Genomic DNA, 18,065 nt, shown 5'->3' with positions numbered 1-18,065 from the left:
AGCCAGTGGCTTACTGCATTGATTGCCCACTGGGAAGCTTTCTGGAGCTGGAATGGGAACAGGGCTGGACAACATGCTTGTTTGTAATAACGGCTCTTGTTCACTGAGCATCCCCTAAGGACAGGCTCTGAGCCAGGCACTGTGCTGACATGATTTCACAGAATCATCAAAACAGCTGGTAAGGCAGCTATTGTCAGTCCCACTTTAAAGATAAGGAAACTAAGGATCAGAGAGGTTTCATAGCTGCTTGAGGTCACATCCCAGTCCTTACAGAATCAAGCACCCCATTTCTTTACATAAAGGGATATCTGTTCCCTTCTCCCTAAAAAATTCTAAGTCATCAGTCAATCTCTAGGCTAGAAAGGACAGTAGTGTGGTGTTTAGAACAAGCATCAGACTGGGTACAGGACTCGGCTCCTATTCTTCCTCCCATTTTTACTGGTGAATGCTGTGTGACCTTGAGCAAATCACTCCACCTCTCTGACTCAAATTCTTCTGTCGAAAAATGAGAGTATGAACTCAAGGAGCCTGTTCAGTTCTGGCATTTTTATTCTGGAGCACTCTCTTCACATAGTTAACACAAGAGTGTGTGTAAAGTGCATATGTTAGCCTACAGACAGAAACTGCACTCATTTTTCAGAGCTAAAATACTTGGAGCTATGCCACTGCACAGAGAACACTAGGACAGTCTTCGGATTCCTAAAGCTGTGACTGACTGCCAAACTGCGGGGGAACATCAGAGACATTTTTCTTGTTCACCCTCCTCTTGCCAACAGGAGAGATTAAGAATCACGAAGACAACCAAAATGAAAGTTGCATGAGATGGCTGAGGGCTGACAACTGAAGATGAAGAGCTCAGTGGTACAGTTTAGCCTTTTCCACGATGGGCACTTTGCTGTGGAGTTCCAGACATTATACGGGGATTTCATTTTCAGGAAAGCTATACTCTGTTGGCATCTTATATTTCCAACAAAAAAATTTTCACTGACCATTTGAGTTACAGGAGGAATTTTTTTTTCTTTTTCTTTCTTTCTTTCTTTTTTTTAGATGGAGTCTCACTCTGTTACCCAGGCTGGAGTGCAGTGGTGTGATCTTGGCTCACAGCAACCTCCGTCTCCCTGGTTCAAACAACTCTCCTGTCTCAGCTTCCTGAGTAGCTGGGATTACAGGTGCACACCACCACACCTGGCTAATTTTTGTATTTTTAGTAGAAACAGTGTTTCACCATGTTGGTCAGGCTGGTCTCAAACTTCTGACCTCATGATCCATCCACTTTGGCCTCCCAAAGTGCTGGGATTGCAGGCATGAGCCACTATGCCCAGCCAGGGAGGAACTTTTTTTTTTTTCCATTCAATTGTCACTTTATTCCAAGATGGTAGAATTAACTACAAATTTATAACCTGATAATCTTTACTCAGGCAGCAAGATTTTATAGAGGCAAACTGTTTATTCAGAAGTGATCACAGAACAACTCAAATGCACAGTAAGAGGGATGAGAAACACCTGACTGGCCGATAGAGATCTCATTCTCTCACTATATGAAACAAACTTTTCATTTTTAGGAGAGGTAAACCATAACTTCAGTAGACACTAATACAGAAAGATTTTGTCAAATCGACTAGTTTCCATTTAGTCAGTCAACTGTTTCTAGCTGTCTCAACTGGGATAGATACATTTACATAACTGGCTGTGCTTGAGCCTTCTTTGCCAGCAGCTTTAGGTCCGCAGTGCACTTGGCAATTGCCTCCTTTTCGTGCTGTGCAGAGATGCTCTGCACCACGTGCTTCTCCACCCAATTTATCATGTGCTCTTGTTCCTTTCGACGCATCATGTTCCACACAGATATATGACAGTCCAGGAGATTCTTGACTTCCTTATATACTCTATAAACTCATTCCCAGTAAGTAACAGCCAAAGCCATAGCAGTGTTATTCCTCTGCACATCAGAAAGGTAATGGTGCTTCTGAACCAGTGCCAGCTATGAGTTCTCCAAATCAGTTGCATCCTGAATTTGCTTGATGGAAGCCTCCTTCACCTCTTCTAGTTGGGCAAGTTTTTGCTCATTGAGTTTATAAGCAAATTCTGAAACAGAGGCACCATTTTTTTTTTTTTTTTTTTTTGAGACAGAGTTTTGCTCTTGTTACCCAGGCTGGAGTGCAATGGCACAATCTCGGCTCGCTGCAACCTCCGCCTCCTGGGTTCAGGCAATTCTCCTGCCTCAGCCTCCTGAGTAGCTGGGATTACAGGCACACGCCACCATGCCCAGCTAATTTTTTGTATTTTTAGTAGAGACGGGGTTTCACCGTGTTGACTAGGATGGTCTCGATCTCTTGACCTCGTGATCCACCCGCCTCGGCCTCCCAAAGTGCTGGGATTACAGGCGTGAGCCACAGCGCCTGGCCACCATATTTTTTTTAATTGCATAGACAAGTAACCCTACTACTAATAAGGTAGAGAAGGTGTCTGCGATAAACAGATACATTTCTTGGATAAAGCATACAACGTTAAGCCCAGTTCCGAGCACATAGGGTCCTGTTACACTGGTTTTAGGATAAAGAAACTGGAAGAATTCCTGAGGGATCAGTCCAAGATGAACTTTTCCTCCATATTCAGGAAGAAATGGTAGAGGGGCAAGGTGTGGCTGCCCTGTGTGAAAGGTCCTTGTTGCCTGCAATACCCCTGGACCTAGGAAGGCTGCATTCTTCAGAGAGGGGGCTGCTGTGGTGGCAGCAGAAAGTACCACCAGGGACAGCGTGGTCAGCGAAGGTCCAGGAAGGAACTTTTAAGACACAGTATGATGCCTGTCCCCTACTATGGGTTCTGTGTCTTTTTCTGCTGCAAAAGAATGACCACAGCCTCAATCATTTGTCATTCAACAAATACTTAGATCCTACTGTGCTCTAAGCCAGGTTTCCAAGATGAAAAGAAAAGAAAGTGCTGAAAAGTTCTGAAAATGTTCAAAGTCTGGTGGAAAAAGCAAGTAATTTCATCCAATGCAAGATGAGGACTGTGGCACAGAGGGTGTTGTGGGCGTTTGGAGGGTGGTCACCTTGCTAAATAGGGGTAGACTCTGGGGAAGGCATGCATGTGAGTTAAGGCAGGAACATGTCATTAATTCCAAGAAGAGTAGGTGCTTGAGCTGATTGTTGCAGGATGAGTGGAAATTAGCCAGGCAAGTGAGTGAGAGGACAGTGTTCCAGCAGAAAAGTAGATCACTGTACTCTGATTGTGCCGTGTCTGAGATAAAGTGTTGCTTAAACAGAGAATCAGAACCTTGTTCCCTCAGAGGCGTTTTCAGGCATCACCGTGTGGAATGTTTAGGTCCCCAGTATACATAGCTCTCTCTCTTTCCTTCCAGGAAACGTAATTATAAAGTGTCTTCCTAATAATGTCTGTTAAAACTCTTCAATGGAAGAACCACACAGAGGAGAAAAGAATGGGAGGAATCAAAGAAACAGATCCAGTGAAACCCCAGCCTCCCACCCCAACCCCAGTGCTCCACGGAGTGAGTCCAAGGCTCAGTAAAGCCAAGGACTGATTCTCAAAAGAAAGACTCAGGAGAAAGCAGAGAAGGATCTTAACAAGGCAGCAAGCTTCCCCTAAGCAACTCTTAGCCCAAACATTAAATCAGCAGCAGAAAAAGGTGAAGGAGTATAGAGAAACACATCTTTGCTCTCTAACTGTTAAGAAAGAAATAAAAAGATAGAAAACAGATTGCCATGAACTAACAGCTACACCTGAGTACAACCAAGAACAAGAAGTGTTTTCTACGTATCATGGCAATGGGAGGAAGATACTAAGCATGACTTAGAGAATCATCCCAACCACCCTCAGCCAGATGAGAGATGCCACTTGAGATGAGGGAGATGGGAGAAGGTGCGTGCCTTTCCTTTTTAAGTCCTTGCTCAGCCAAAAAATGTGAATTTGGCAGATGGGGTAAGGGAGAAAGGTGCTGTAAGTGTCCAGATGAACAATCAATGCCATAATGCTGGAAGAAGTCTTTCATAGCACCATCAAAAAACAGCATCTTCATTTTTTCCTCCATAAACTACCGTATTTCCACAGTAGAAACGGCGGTAAGGAGATGAGGTGAAAGTTATGCAAAAGAGACAAACTTGACACAAATAAGTAACAAAACATCGAACAACTTCTTGTGACTTACATGCAGAGAAGTGAAAAAATGTTTTTACGAAAGAAAGCGATAGAGGATCTCCTGGGAAGCATTGTGAGCTCTTCTTTTGCACTCTCATTATTACATTAATAGTTTTTTCTGATTACTGAAATGATGGAAGTCCTTTGTATAACATTTAAGAAGTGCACAAAAGCACAGAAAGCAAACAACATTTAGACCTTAAAGAATTTTAACTCCTGCAGATGAAATATTTTAAAGGGAAAAAGAGAAGAAGAGATGGCAAAAAGCTATGTGTACTTTGACCTCTGAATTAGGTGGCAAATAATTGAATAACATAAGCAACATCTCTACTAATGAATTTATATTAAATTACATAAAGTCTGGCAGATACTTAATCACCAAAAGTAAAAATAATCGACACCGAGTATTTTGGTATGGTAGTCATTTACATCAAAATGTCAACATAGTTAGTACCATGAAGTATTATGCCCAACAGAGCTCCCTGCTCCATCCCATCCACGAGCCTCATTCACTCCTTATTTTATCCATTACTTTTTCCCTTTTGGCCAGTTCTGTACTGATGAAAGTGACACCAGTGACTTGTCAAGGGACAGAATAGAGTAAATGTCAAGGAGAGAATGAAGTTAAAAGCAAAAAGTGAAGTTAAAAGCTAAAAGTGTTCTTAGAACAGATCAAAATGTTTTATTAAGCTTTTCTTCTGCAACCTCCTTTTACTTGTAGATATGAGGCCTGGGCAGGGCAAGGAAGTCTCTCCACTGGGTGTCAACAGGACAGGCTCTTTGTTGTTGACATTTACCCTTAACTCTTACACTCAAGCTGCGGATACTGCAGTCCTTGGTTAAAGTAGGCTGCTTCCCTCCCCGCCCCGCTATTAATGGTTCTCACCTGGCAACACAGATTTTGCACCTGTGCCTCCTATGGTGCAGGCAGCCCCTCACCCTGCCCACTCACAGGTTAGCAACTGGAGCAAGTCAAGCCCAGGCTAGGCCATGGGTTGCCCATGGAAAGTCCAGGGAGAAATATTGCCATTGCTCCCACTGGCTGCCACAAGGGCTAACCAGCTCAATATCCATTAGATTCATGTTCTCAGAGAGTTTTCTGTTATTATTATCCCATGAATGACTGAGAAGCCATAGTGATTTTGGAGTTCCTAAAGAGAAATGAGTATAATTGTTCTTAGGAAAGAGCCCTGCTGTCAACCACCCTTTCATAGCACCATCAAAAAATAGCATCTTCATTTTCCCCTCCACGAACTACCATATTTCAACAGTAGAAACAGAGGTAAGGACACGAAGTGAGGATTATGCAAAAGAGACAGACTTGATAGAAATAAGAATGATAGAAATAAGAATAACAATAATCCTTGGATTATTTATATCATTCTTGGATATAATCCAAGGATTATTGTTATTCTTATTTCTATCAAGTCTATCTCTTTTGCATGACCAAGGATTATTGTCTATAGTAAGTGTTCACTGGTAGGAAGTTTATAAGAGAAACCCAAAAATAAATGTACCACAAAAATATTACCAAGAAGTTCAGGAGATTCTCTTTTCAGAGGCACCAATTTTTTTTTTAAACAAATTACTAGGTAAATGCATCAGACTATGGCATAGTCATATCAGAGCAATAACTTTTCAATTTCTAAACAAAGTGGGAGGAAGAATATTAAGGGATCTGGTTAAAAGATATATAAATTATCAAAATGTTTTGTCATGCTATAACAGGATATCACAAACTGGGTAATTTATAAAGAAAAACATTAATTTCTCAAAGTTCTGCAGGCTGAAAATTAATTTCTCGATATCCAGGTGCTGGCATTTTGTAAGAGCCTTCTTTATGCATCATAACATGGCAGAATTGCAAACAGGATTAAAGAAAGCAAGAGGGCGCTGAGCTTGTTCTTTCTTTTTGAAATTGAATCTCTCTCTGTCGCCCAGGCTGGAGTGCAGTAGTACAATCTCGGCTCACTGAAACGTTTGCCTCCTGGGTTCAAGCAATTCTCCTGCCTCCAGCTTCTCAAGTAGCTTGGATTACAGGCACACCACCACACTCGGCTAATTCTATACTTTTAGTAGAGATGTTGGTCCGACTGATCTCGAACTCCTGACCTCCAGTGATCTGCCTGCCTCAGCCTCCCAAAGTGCTGGGATTACAGGCCTGAGCCACAGTACCCAGCCTCCAAGTGTTTTTTGTTTGTTTGTTTTTTGTTTTTGTTTTTGTTTTTTTAATATACTTTTACTCATTTAATCCCCATAACAAACCTAGGAGGCATGTAATATTATTATCAGCATTTTAGAGATGAGAAATTGACACATATAGAAGTTAATTTGCCCTAATTATGCAGGTAAAACAGGAGGAGGCAGCCTGAAATGTCTGCCGCTAGAACCCATGTCCTTGTCCTTGTTAGTATGCAGCTGAAATAAGTTACTTCTGTACATTAGGAAGGATCATTAATTACCAAATTAGGATCCGTGTTTTATCTCAAGGACTGAGATAAGAATCCTGAGCAGTGGACCCACTTCTCATTCACCAGATTTAACTCCCAAAGCTGTGGTGAGGGAGCATCCGGGCCTGCATGTGGAGACAAGAAGACATGATTCTATGATTGATGTTGAGAACAGATGTGACCAAAACTGGCTCTGACTCAGAAGTCTGCTTGTCAAGAAATGAGTCTGAACTGACTGGTCAGTCAACAGATAATATGCTTGAGGAGAAAGCAAGTTTAATTGGGAAGAAGCTTTCTTCCAAGACATTGCTGGGGATTTGCAGTCAGCAGAGCGATTTCAAAAAATGAACCAGCCATATAGTCATGCTTTATTTGAGCATCCAACCCAAATAGGGTATTAGCTTGCTCACTTCTTTGAAGTCACCAACAATTCTTAAGGAATTGAATAATTTTCTAAAAGTTTTTATCTGTGGTGCCGAGTTTTCTAATCCAGAAGCCCAGCTCAAAAATTTCCAAGAAAATCCAGATAATTAATGCTTGAGTATTTGGGGTGTCAGGTAAAATTAGTATTTTCTATAAGAAAGCTAATTTTCTTGTTTTTTTCAATATATTTGGGGCTGTCTACTGGTATTACTTTCTGCTTTATAGAAAAAATTCCACTATAGCTGAAGTCTTGATTTCTTTTCTCTCATTTTTTATTTTGGAAACCTAAGAGATCATCAGTCTACCTGTTCTGTTTTCAGTAAAATGCAAATAGTATATATATATATATTTAGAATAACTTAGTAAATAATGTATTGCTTATACAGTAAATTATTTATTCACACCAGGCATACATATTTAGAATTTGAATATAAATATTTTATAGTCTGTGCCACTGCTAACAAAAAAAATTAAATCAGCCTGCTTGCAACTCTGGATTATACTGTACCTACACTCCACATCATCAGAAACCTGCAAACAATCACACACCAGCACACACTTCCAGAGTTATTTGGAGGATTTTCCAAAACATTAAGTCTTCGAAATCTTTTTCAGTTTTTTCCCTCTATATACTGCCTTCCAACTCTCACCCTTTCCTCTTAAGCTATCTTTCTGTAGTCTAGTAGGTGTCTGATTAGTCCTTTATCAATCGACATGTATTTCTTGAGCACTGATTATATATAATGCTTGCTAGGAACTGTGAATGAATATTGGAGGAATATTAACTGTCGGCCTTTCTAGAAGAGTTTGTATTTGGCTGTCGGCCTTTCTAGAAGAGTTTGTATTTGGCTAAGTTACATATATTAATATACTCCACAAAGCCCCCAAAATAAAAATATAAATAATGAAGATTTTAATAACCAGAATACTAAGCAATTGTTACAAATATTTTTGAACAGTGACAGCATTTGAACAAACTACATGGCTACCATTTGGCTACTGTGAGATTTTGTAAGACCTAAATTGAAATATATATGGGAAAGAATCTGTGTAACCTTTGGCTCTTCTTCTGAACTAAAGTTACTGAAGTACTTGAAGCTACTCCAACTTTAGTGAACTCACCATCCAGCAGCAACTGACATTATCATGCTCAAAAAGTAGAATGCAATTAGAAAGGGAAATTTACAATGATTGAAGAACTAAGAGAAGAATCTCTTGGTGTTAAATATTTATAGTATTTAGAAATAAAGCACAGGGGAGAAGCAGAAAAAAATTCAAAATTACATGAAACCACAAAAATTAGGGACAAACTGAATATTAGCTTATTTTCCAAGTCTTTGATATATTAGAACAGCTTTTTGAGGGCTTTGTGTTTTTTGAAACATGGGTAAGGCACAGGCACCATTTCCTGAGCAGTTTCTACATTCTGGGTCTTAGGCATATATTCCTTAACATAATACTCACAAACCCTTGCAAAGTAACTGCTAACTGCTACTTACTAACATTTTAAAGTTGAGAAAATTGAGACTTAGAGTTTTATAATTATCCCAAAGGATAGAAAGCCCTTAGGTGACAAACTCCATAGCTCAAAATCCTGAACTATTTTCTTTCTTCTACATTGCCTCTCAGATGTAGTGTGGCATCTCTTAGTGGGAAGTAAACATTAAGATATCAATACCACCATCCCCTGCCACAAAACAAAGAAGTATATTGAGGAGAAATTAAGAAGTGAAACAGGTTTTTGGCAGTTGTTCCTTTGAAAGCCACCACGACTAATAGTGTTTTTACCCAACTTGAAAAATTATGTTTTCTAACAAATATATCTTCATCACTGTTTTCAAAAGAGCTTTGTGACCAGTGTGAAAGACAGACATTTACCCAAATAATTTCCAATAGTAAATGAGACCATAACTGATAAGAAAGACCAACGGGAAGGAGAAGGTCCACTGACAAAGGAATTGGTGGCCAAGGGTCCAAGAGTCCAAATGGCATAATTTACAGGAGAGACAAGAGAGGTGTTTGTTTTTGCTGGTGGTTTACCAAAGAGCTGCATTTGGCTTTATTGATCTTTCCAGTTGCATGGCTCTTTTAACTTTACAAACTTCTATTTTTATGCATATTATTTTCTTCTGTCTCTGTGTGAGTTTATTTTGCTATCCTTTTTAAAAACAAGCATTGGAAAGTTCTTAAGCTTTATTCTATAGTCCAGTACATGGTTTAATTTTTATAAAAGTTTCACCTGTTGAGAAGAGTGAGGCTTCTGTCATTGTTGGTTGGAGGTGCCTTTCTATGTCTGTTATCTTGAGGTTGCTAGTTGTCCTGTTAAAACTTCTATATTCTTAGAATAGATTTATTTTTTCTGCTTGATCTATCAGTCAGGGTGAGAGGTATGTTAAAAATCTCTAAATTAAATTATGGACTTGTCTAATTCTCCTTGTAGTTCTGACACTTTGGGGTTTAAAAAATATGACGCTGCATTAAGAAGTGCATAAAAGTTTTAGATTGTTGTACGTTCTCAGTGAATTAAACCTTTTATCATTATGAAATGTCACTCTATCTCTACTAATGACTTTTTTATTGCAGTCTATTTGGTCTGAAATTAGTATGACAACCCAAATTATCCTTTATTTATATTTTTATATTATACCCAGCTATTTTAGATGATTTTTGTGGGAAATACATTACAGTTATTTATCCCACAGTGTTGCAGATTCAGAATGCTGTGATTTTATTTATTTTTACTATAATTTTTTAAGTACTTTTTATTAATGTTTTTCTGATATTTTTTCTTTCTAGTCTTCTTACTTCAGTACTATCCCAGTAAGGATGTTACAGAATATTTCCTAATTTGGGTGATTATCATCTGTAACCTATACCTCTGAGGTTTTAATGTGATAAGACATTAATAGAGTGACTATATATATGCATATAATAGCACAATCTGTTTTCTCTTTCTAATGACTGAAGAACATTTTCTGTTTATGTTTTATTTACAGACATTTCTAGTGCTTTCTTGCCGCCAAACAGTAGAAACATCTTAAATTACCTTCTTAAATTTAGAATAATATCTTCAAAATTTCTACGTCATAAATCATTGATGCCAAAATAAAAACAAAATTTTGAGCCAAGCAAAGAGATCCAGCCGAAAAAGGAATCAAAGAAGTGAGCTGAACTCCCCAGAGAAGAGTGTTTGCTGTATACTTCCACTCTTTTGCTTTCCTGTTCTGGCACCATAAGGACAGACCCTTGCCAAATGGGTCTCCATTCCACCAAGAATTAGAACTCAGCCTGGCACTACCAGGACTTCGCAGCAAAGAGAGCTCGAATCCTCATATTCCATCTCCCTTTTATTTAATGTAATTACATCCCTTAGGCATTCCATATTTACTTTGTTTCCTATATGATATGGTAAACCACGGCAGCCTCACTAGGATACTGAAGAAACTGAAAAAAATTACAAGGTTTCTGGAAATAGCAAATAAAGGGGCCAGGTACGGTGGCTCTTAATTGTAATCCTAGAACTTTGGAAGGCTGAGGCAGGTGGATTATTTGAGATCAGGAGTTTGAGACCAGCCTAGCCAATATGGCAAAACCCCATCTCTACTAAAAATACAAAAATAAAAATAAAAACTAGCCAGGTATGGTGGTACACACTTGTAATCCCAGCTACTTGGGAGGCTGAGGCCAGAGGATCACTTGAACCTAGGAGGCGAAGGCTGCAGTGGGCCAAGGTGACGGAGTGAGACTCTGTAGCATGCTTTCAAGTTCATATTTTAACTTAATGTTTACAGATATGCAAGAAGGTACACACAGACATATATTTCTTCAAGTACATGCACTCACATACACACTTGTGTGTGGGCATGCAGGCCCACACATACACACGTATCCATGCATACCATCAAACTATAGCAAACATCATAAATGTAAATTCCAAACTGGAGGGTAATACACTTGCGTGTTATCATAGAATCATTAAGAATAAAAAGTAAAATGCCATTGCACTCTGCATTGAATTATACTGGGCTTTGAATAGGACCAGTTTTCCTTGCAACTAATCTACAGTAAGAATAAGAGTCTGCTTGTAACTATGTTAATTAAGTTAATGTAAATACTGTTACCTATTTCATCTAGAAAGAATTAACCTGGTCTGAAAGGAAAGTAACTGCCTGTTATCTCCTATACGCCCAGATGAAAGAAAATAGACTTTAGGCTGCACCAAGTTTAGGATAGCTTATTTCCAAACCAAGGAATTCGGCAAGCAGTCTCTTAATAAATGGGCCCTGCTCATTCTGATTACAGATAACTATCCCAGTGGGTAGAGATTGAAAACTCTGTTATCCATAGAGAAAAAAGGAAAAGGATGTTGCCATCCTCGAAATTCTGATGATAAAAATTATCTAGATTAAAGCAAATTCTGAACAAAAATTCTTGGGCTTCAACAATGAGATAGACTTCCGAATAAACCACTTACTAGTGAACTGGTAACTGGAACCTGGAACTCTCCCAGGTGCAAATGTTCATCAAACTTAAAGCAAGTTATATACTTAAAATAAAATACTCTAAGTTAGAATTATGTGGAGTTGAAAATTTATTTCCTCATTAAAATAAATTTATAACAGTTATATTCCTGAACAAGCTTTTACCACCAGCTTTATGAAAACTACCGTTAACATTCTATTTTACAAACTCTAAATAGCATACCTGAAGAAGATGAAGATTTCTAATGTGCACATAAATCAAAATTGTAGAAAAACTCAGTAGCTATTTACGTTAAATTTAATCTAACAGAATATAGTGTATCATGAAAAGTTCTTATCTTCATTCTTCACAGTTTTTTATTTTTACTGCCTTCACTCAGAAACCATTAGAGTCTTTAATAGAGATCAATGATGGAATCTAGAGCGGAAGCTTTTGTAGTCAACTTAAGAAGATAGATGGCCACATTGAATTATTTCAAAAACTGTTTTAGGATTGCCTGTTTTTTATTCTGGCTTATTTTTCTCATTGTACATTTACATATAGCAAGCATAAAGACTGGAGATTAAGTTATTGATAATTTTGCTGGTTTGGAAACAAAATCTTTATGCTTTTTTCAGTTGCCATTTCATCCTCATTAACAGTGGTGGTTTCTACTTTAATGAATGTTAAGATACATCTGTCTTTAAATATATGATCCAGACTATATTTTTACAAAATTGTTTTGTTCAAAGAAAGATGACAGTCAAAGGATTCCACTCATGCAGACAAATGAAGTCTGTCTGTTTTTTACAATTATACTCTGGGTTTTATAATAAGTGCAAAATTCACAATAGCTCTATTGCATATTTTAAGGTCATTTTAATAGGATTATTACTATGAAGAAATGATATCTTTTCACTAAAACACATGAAAGATAGTTAAATTATATATTTTTATTATTTATAACAGTAGTTCTTTAGAAGACATGACATCATGTAAACAAAAAACATTGTTCTAAAATGTGGGAGGCCTTTGATTTCCAATCCTCAGTCATATAAAATTATGACCATAAATCTTAATATTTCCTACCCCGAGTTTTCTTACCTTAGAAGTGAGGAATGGAATTGGATGATGTGTAAGGTCTTCTTCAGTTCTATAATTCTGTGTCTAGTCCCACTTATTTAAATAATGTTTCTATTATTGATGGTAAAATACCTGTACAATTCTCCCTCTGCAGCTGAGTTTGAAGAATCAGTTTCCCCTTTGCAAAATATCATGTTCTTTTCTTTGCATACCTCCTGTTTCTCAGCTGCTGAGACTTGGGTTTTCTTCCCTGTGGTGTACACCAACTGTCTCTGACCTATGTTAACCCCCATGGGAGCCCACGAGTAGAAGAGTTAACAGGAAGAGGACTTAGGTAGTGCCTGGGACTGGCCATTGGGCTAGGCTGCAGAGGGGAGCTGGCTTCACGCCTCCCTAGTCTAAGTGCAGTAAGGTAGACTGTACAGTGAAGAGAGCGCTCAATACACATCAAAGGACTAGAAGTTCAAATATTGGCTCTGTCCGTTGCTAGCTTATGTGAGCTGGAGAACTCTGTTTAACCCTTATGAGTCACAATTTCTTCTTTGTAAAATGAGGGTGATTGTGAGAATTAATGAGATCACGTGAAAAATTCCTGTAACAGTGTTACACTATGGGGGTCATCAAGCATGAGTTGAACCTGGGCCAGATACTAGCAGTATTGATTGAGCAGTGGAACCAAGACCATTGCTGATAGGCAAGAACTACGCGCATTTGTTAAATTCCTATATTTTAGTTACTATCCATGAGTGATTAGTTAGAGTTTACAGGGATTTGCAACAAGAGTCTCATAAAACAATAATCGATTTCCCAGGGAGACACAAACAAAACCTGGTCCCCTCCTTGGAATTTGTTGACAGAGAGGATGCAATAAACGTTGGCTAAGCAATCACCTTGTTTAAGGTCATCTGCTGTACCTAAGTCAGCTGCTTGTATTTGAAAATGTGAAAGGATTTTTCATTTTGGAGTCTGTGAAGGAGAGAATCATGCTTCTAACACAGGTTTTTAAAAAAATGTGCTAATAGATTGCCCTCTCCTTTAGAGAATAAGTACTGATTAGCATCTATCAAAGCAGGTAGAACTCTGGACAAGAGCCAAAGGAATGGGGCTGTGGCCAAGGATTGGTGTCTGTCAATATCAGCATGATCTTGTGGTCAGAAATCAATAAATGTAATTCCAAATTAGAGTTTTGAGCTTAAATCTGACAATCCCATCTCTGTTTTGTTTTTTTTTTAAATTTCTTGTCTTAAGGGACACAGCCATAAAGCAGATGGTACAGCAGCATGGACAATTGGCTTGAGTACTCATTATTGAAACAGAAAAAGGTTTTTTCCCTGATAAAGAAGGTATAGGTGAGGTGAAGCAGAGCTGGGGACTTGGAAGCTATAGAGTGTTATATTCCTTTCTTGTGGCTGCTGTTACTAATTACCACAAACTTGGTGGCTTAAAACAACACAACTGTATTATCTTACATTCTAGAGATCACAAGCCCAACATATGTCTCACTAGGATAGAATCAATATTGGCACCATTGGTTCCTTTCAGAGTCTCTAGGGGAAAATCTGTTTCCTTGCTTTCCCCCAAACCCCCCAGTTTTTAGAGGGCCCCTCATTCCTTGGTTCCTGGCCCTCTTTTATTTTCAAAGCCATCAATGACCATTCAAATCTTTCTATTACATGACTCCAACACTAACATTTCTGCTTTTCTCTTTCATTTATGGGTACTCTTGTTGATACATTGTGTCCTGGATAATGTAGGATAATCTTATTTTAGAGTCAGCTAATTAGCAAATGTAATTCCATCTACAACCTTAATTTCCCCTTCCCATGTAACATAACACAGTCCCAGATTCTGGGGATGAGGACAGGCACATCTTGGTGGAGGTGATGGGGTGGGAGCATTATTATGTCTACCTCAAGTGTGTCATGTTGGTGGATTATCCCTGAAGCAGGAAGCTCAATAACAAAAATAGGAGAGTATAAACAGCCAGCTAGAATTATAAGGCAGTTACTGCTTGGAAAGAAGGCAGTAATTCATTTCTAATAGTTCATATCCTTCAGCACAATGATTTCACTTTAGAAATCCAGTCTAAATGTGATGGAAGTAAAGATTTGTGAAGATATCAGCATAGCACTATTGGAAATAAACAAGATGTCCAACAATAGGAGATTGTTTAAACACAACCTGGCACCATCCACATGATTGCATATTATATAGCTATGAAGTGTCATTTTTGAAGAAGAAATATTATTCCCAGCTCTAGTTAAATACACTTTAATGCTCCCCTGTATTTCTCTCTGTTCCCCCCTCACCACCCCCCGGCTTGACCTAGTATTCATTAGCTTGGGGGAAAGAAAATGAGTAACTACTAAAAGCCAGTCTCTGTGGTAAGTGAAAAATATACTAGTAAACTTCCTGACCAATTTTGATGGAGTTAATAGTTAAGTACACACAGAAACCAGACACTACGTAGGTAACCGTTAAGTATGCAGAAGACACGGTGTGAGATGCTTGAGGAGCAAACAGATAGAAACTTGTCTATTTGGGAGCCTCTTCCAAAAATAGAGGTCCCAGCTGCTGGCCTAAACCCTGCTAGCCTATCCTTATCAGGGCTTAAACCATCACCAGAGACAGTTGATATCTTGGCAGAGTTTGGTGCTTTAGAATCCAAAAATATCCTAGGGAATCATTTTTCTCAACTTTATTCCTCATTTCATGATTCCCCCATCTTTTTCTTTTTAATCTTTTACCTGCATTCAATCAATGTTATCTTGTTGTAATGTACATAGCTTACAGACTGCCATAAAACCTTTCTGGGACAAGATGGGATAAATAAATTAAAATTTGAAATACTAAGGACCACACTCATCAGATCAACATGTCATTGACAAAGGGACTGCAAGACCATCAGCACAAGACTCTCAACAACTTGCTCCTAGTTTGTTTTTTTCTTTTTTTGAGGTGAGTCTCACTCTCTCTCCCAAACTGGAGTGCAATGGTGTGATCTTGGTTCACTGCAACCTCTGCCTTCCAGATCTAAGTATCTGAGATTACAGGCCCCCGCCACCACATGCGGCCATTTTTTGTATTTTTACTAGAGACAGGATTTTGCCATGTTGGCCAGGCTGGTCTCAAACTCCTGACCTCAAATGATCTACCCACCTTAGCCTTCCAAAGTGCTGGGATTATAGGTGTGAGCCACCACGCCCTGCCCCTAGTTCTTTACCCTTTGCTTCTAGTCCCTGATTAAGAAGGGCAGCCAGTTAGTTCTCTTGGAGTGTGGAATTTTGCCCTTGTAATCTTCCCTAGCCCTTGACTTTTCCATGAAATTGTCTCTGTAAACCCAAAACAAAATTCTAACACCCCTCACCTGACAGAATGGATCCCCTACTTCACCAAGGGGACTCAAACAAACCTAAAAAACTAGTTCAAGTCATCACCACAGGAAAATAGTGCGTGTCACACCTGCCTCTTATACCCTCCTCTTTTTGGAATTCAGGAAACACAACTGACCAGCATTAACAGTAAAATAGAAACCTCAAGACTGACAGAACAGACTCTTTGTAGCAGTAAGCTCCCAACTTCAACCTGATTGGGGTACATCACAGGACAGATAACAGACCCTAATAGGAAATCAAAGTAGTTTACCCTCAAAATACATTATTTGACATATTTTGAAATGTCCCTGAAATCTGCATTCTATAGAGAATCACCTTCCCTTACTAGGTCTCTCCAGAGAGTCTGACACATCTATTCTCTCTGAAGCTGGCTACCTGGAGGCTTCGTCTACATGACAAGAACCTTGGCTTCCATAGCACCTCCTTCCAACCTTAGCTCAAGCTAATTTCATCTCTGCAGGAAGAACTTAACTCTTTCAACCAATTGCCAATCAGGATATCTTTAAATCTACCTATGACCTGGAAGACCCCCACCATCTCTGACCCCACTTTGAGACATTGCTTCTTTCCAGGCTGCTTCTTTCTTTGAATGTATACCTTACATGTATTGATTTGTGTCTTTGCCTGTACCTTTTGTCTCCCTCAACTGTATAAAACCAAGCTGTACCAACACCTTGGCCACGTGTTCTCAGAACCTCCTGAAGCTGTGTTATGGATCATGGCACAATAAACTTCTAAACTGATTGAGACCTGTCTCAGTTGCTTTTTGGTTTATACCTCTTAAGAGGAATGACAAATGTAGACCTAGTTTCATCTTTTGCAGAATGACAGAGGTTAGAGTTACTATCTTTCTTACATACTTCAGATAGTCTTCAAATGTCACAGCGCTTGGCACAACTCAAGCTCTTAATAAATGGCAGTTTATTTTTCTTCATTTTGTTTTGGCAGGAAGAGGAAAACTTCCATGAGATCAGTGGGTGAAATGGTTTTCATAGACACCAGAAACTACAGCAGCTGCAGAATCCTAAGGTTTGTTTTGACAATGAAACCACCTTTGTGAAAATCGTAACTGAGGAAATTATGACAGTGAGAGATCAGACCTAACTGAACCGATCTTGCTTTCTAACCTGTAAACTATCTTTGTTCACTTATGGTTGTAGGCCAAACTAGCCTTGGTTTATAATTTAAACACTGAAACAAAATTGATAAATAGCCCTTTCCCAAAAACAAAACAAAACAAAACAAAAACAAAAACAAAAACAAAAACAAAAACAAAAAACCCTTCTGGACTGTGGATCAGTCTGCCTTTGTAGGGCTAACAAATTAGCTATAAGATTAGAAATTACTGTTTAGAGGCCATGAAGCCTCTGGCTGCAAGAGTTTCAACCTCCTCAGATTGCTCCTTGGAATAACATCACTGTTGCAAAACCTAAGATTAGTGCTTGAAATATTTTACTGACCCTGCATTCTGATGCAGCAGATGATACCACTCAGACCTATAATCTGGCTCAACCAGTCCTGCGATCCCAACCAGGAACAGAAGTCAACAAAAAGAACTCACTTCAAGCCCCTATGATTTCATCTCCAATCCAATCAGCACTCCCTACTTCTCGAGCCCCAGACAAATTATCATTAAAAACTCTGATCCTCAAATGCTCTGGGAGACTCATTTGAGTAATAAAACTCTGGTCTCCCACACTGCCCGCTCTGCATGAATTACTGTTTTACCATTGCAATTCCCCCTATCTTGGTGAATCGGCTCTGTCTAGGCAGCAGGCAAGGTAAACCCATTGGGCAGTTACAACAAGATCTATAGATTCCATCGTTATTTACTGTCTTATATGGGGGCTCACTTGAATCATGCCAACCTCCAATGTCTCTCTTACTCTCATTTACTATATGTGAAAAACTTCTAATGAAACAGAAAAATGTATACCATATAAAATGTAGTTAAAAAGGTGAAATGCAAACCATATAGATCCCAATTTTTATCAGGGGTATGTCTGGCTAAAATGTCCTCAAAATTAATTCATCAAGTTTTCTTGTATTGTCTCCTTGCAGTGTACAGTGATCCAGACCAAAAGGTCAACATTTCAAGTTT

The 18,065-nt window shown here is 38.8% G+C and overlaps 1 pseudogene; it reads right to left on the bottom strand.

Annotated features, from left to right (window-relative positions):
• Window positions 1-1,675: 1,675 nt before the first annotated feature.
• LOC105731953 (ATP synthase F(0) complex subunit B1, mitochondrial-like) lies at window positions 1,676-12,862 on the bottom strand (annotated as a pseudogene).
• Between the last annotated feature and the right edge of the window lie 5,203 nt (window positions 12,863-18,065).

Source organism: Aotus nancymaae, unplaced genomic scaffold (genome assembly GCF_030222135.1).
Source record: "Aotus nancymaae isolate 86718 unplaced genomic scaffold, 86718_ANA_hifiasm-v0.15.2.pri h1tg000014l, whole genome shotgun sequence".
Classification (NCBI taxonomy): Eukaryota; Metazoa; Chordata; class Mammalia; order Primates; family Aotidae; genus Aotus; species Aotus nancymaae.
This window is presented reverse-complemented; position numbering and strand designations above follow the sequence as displayed.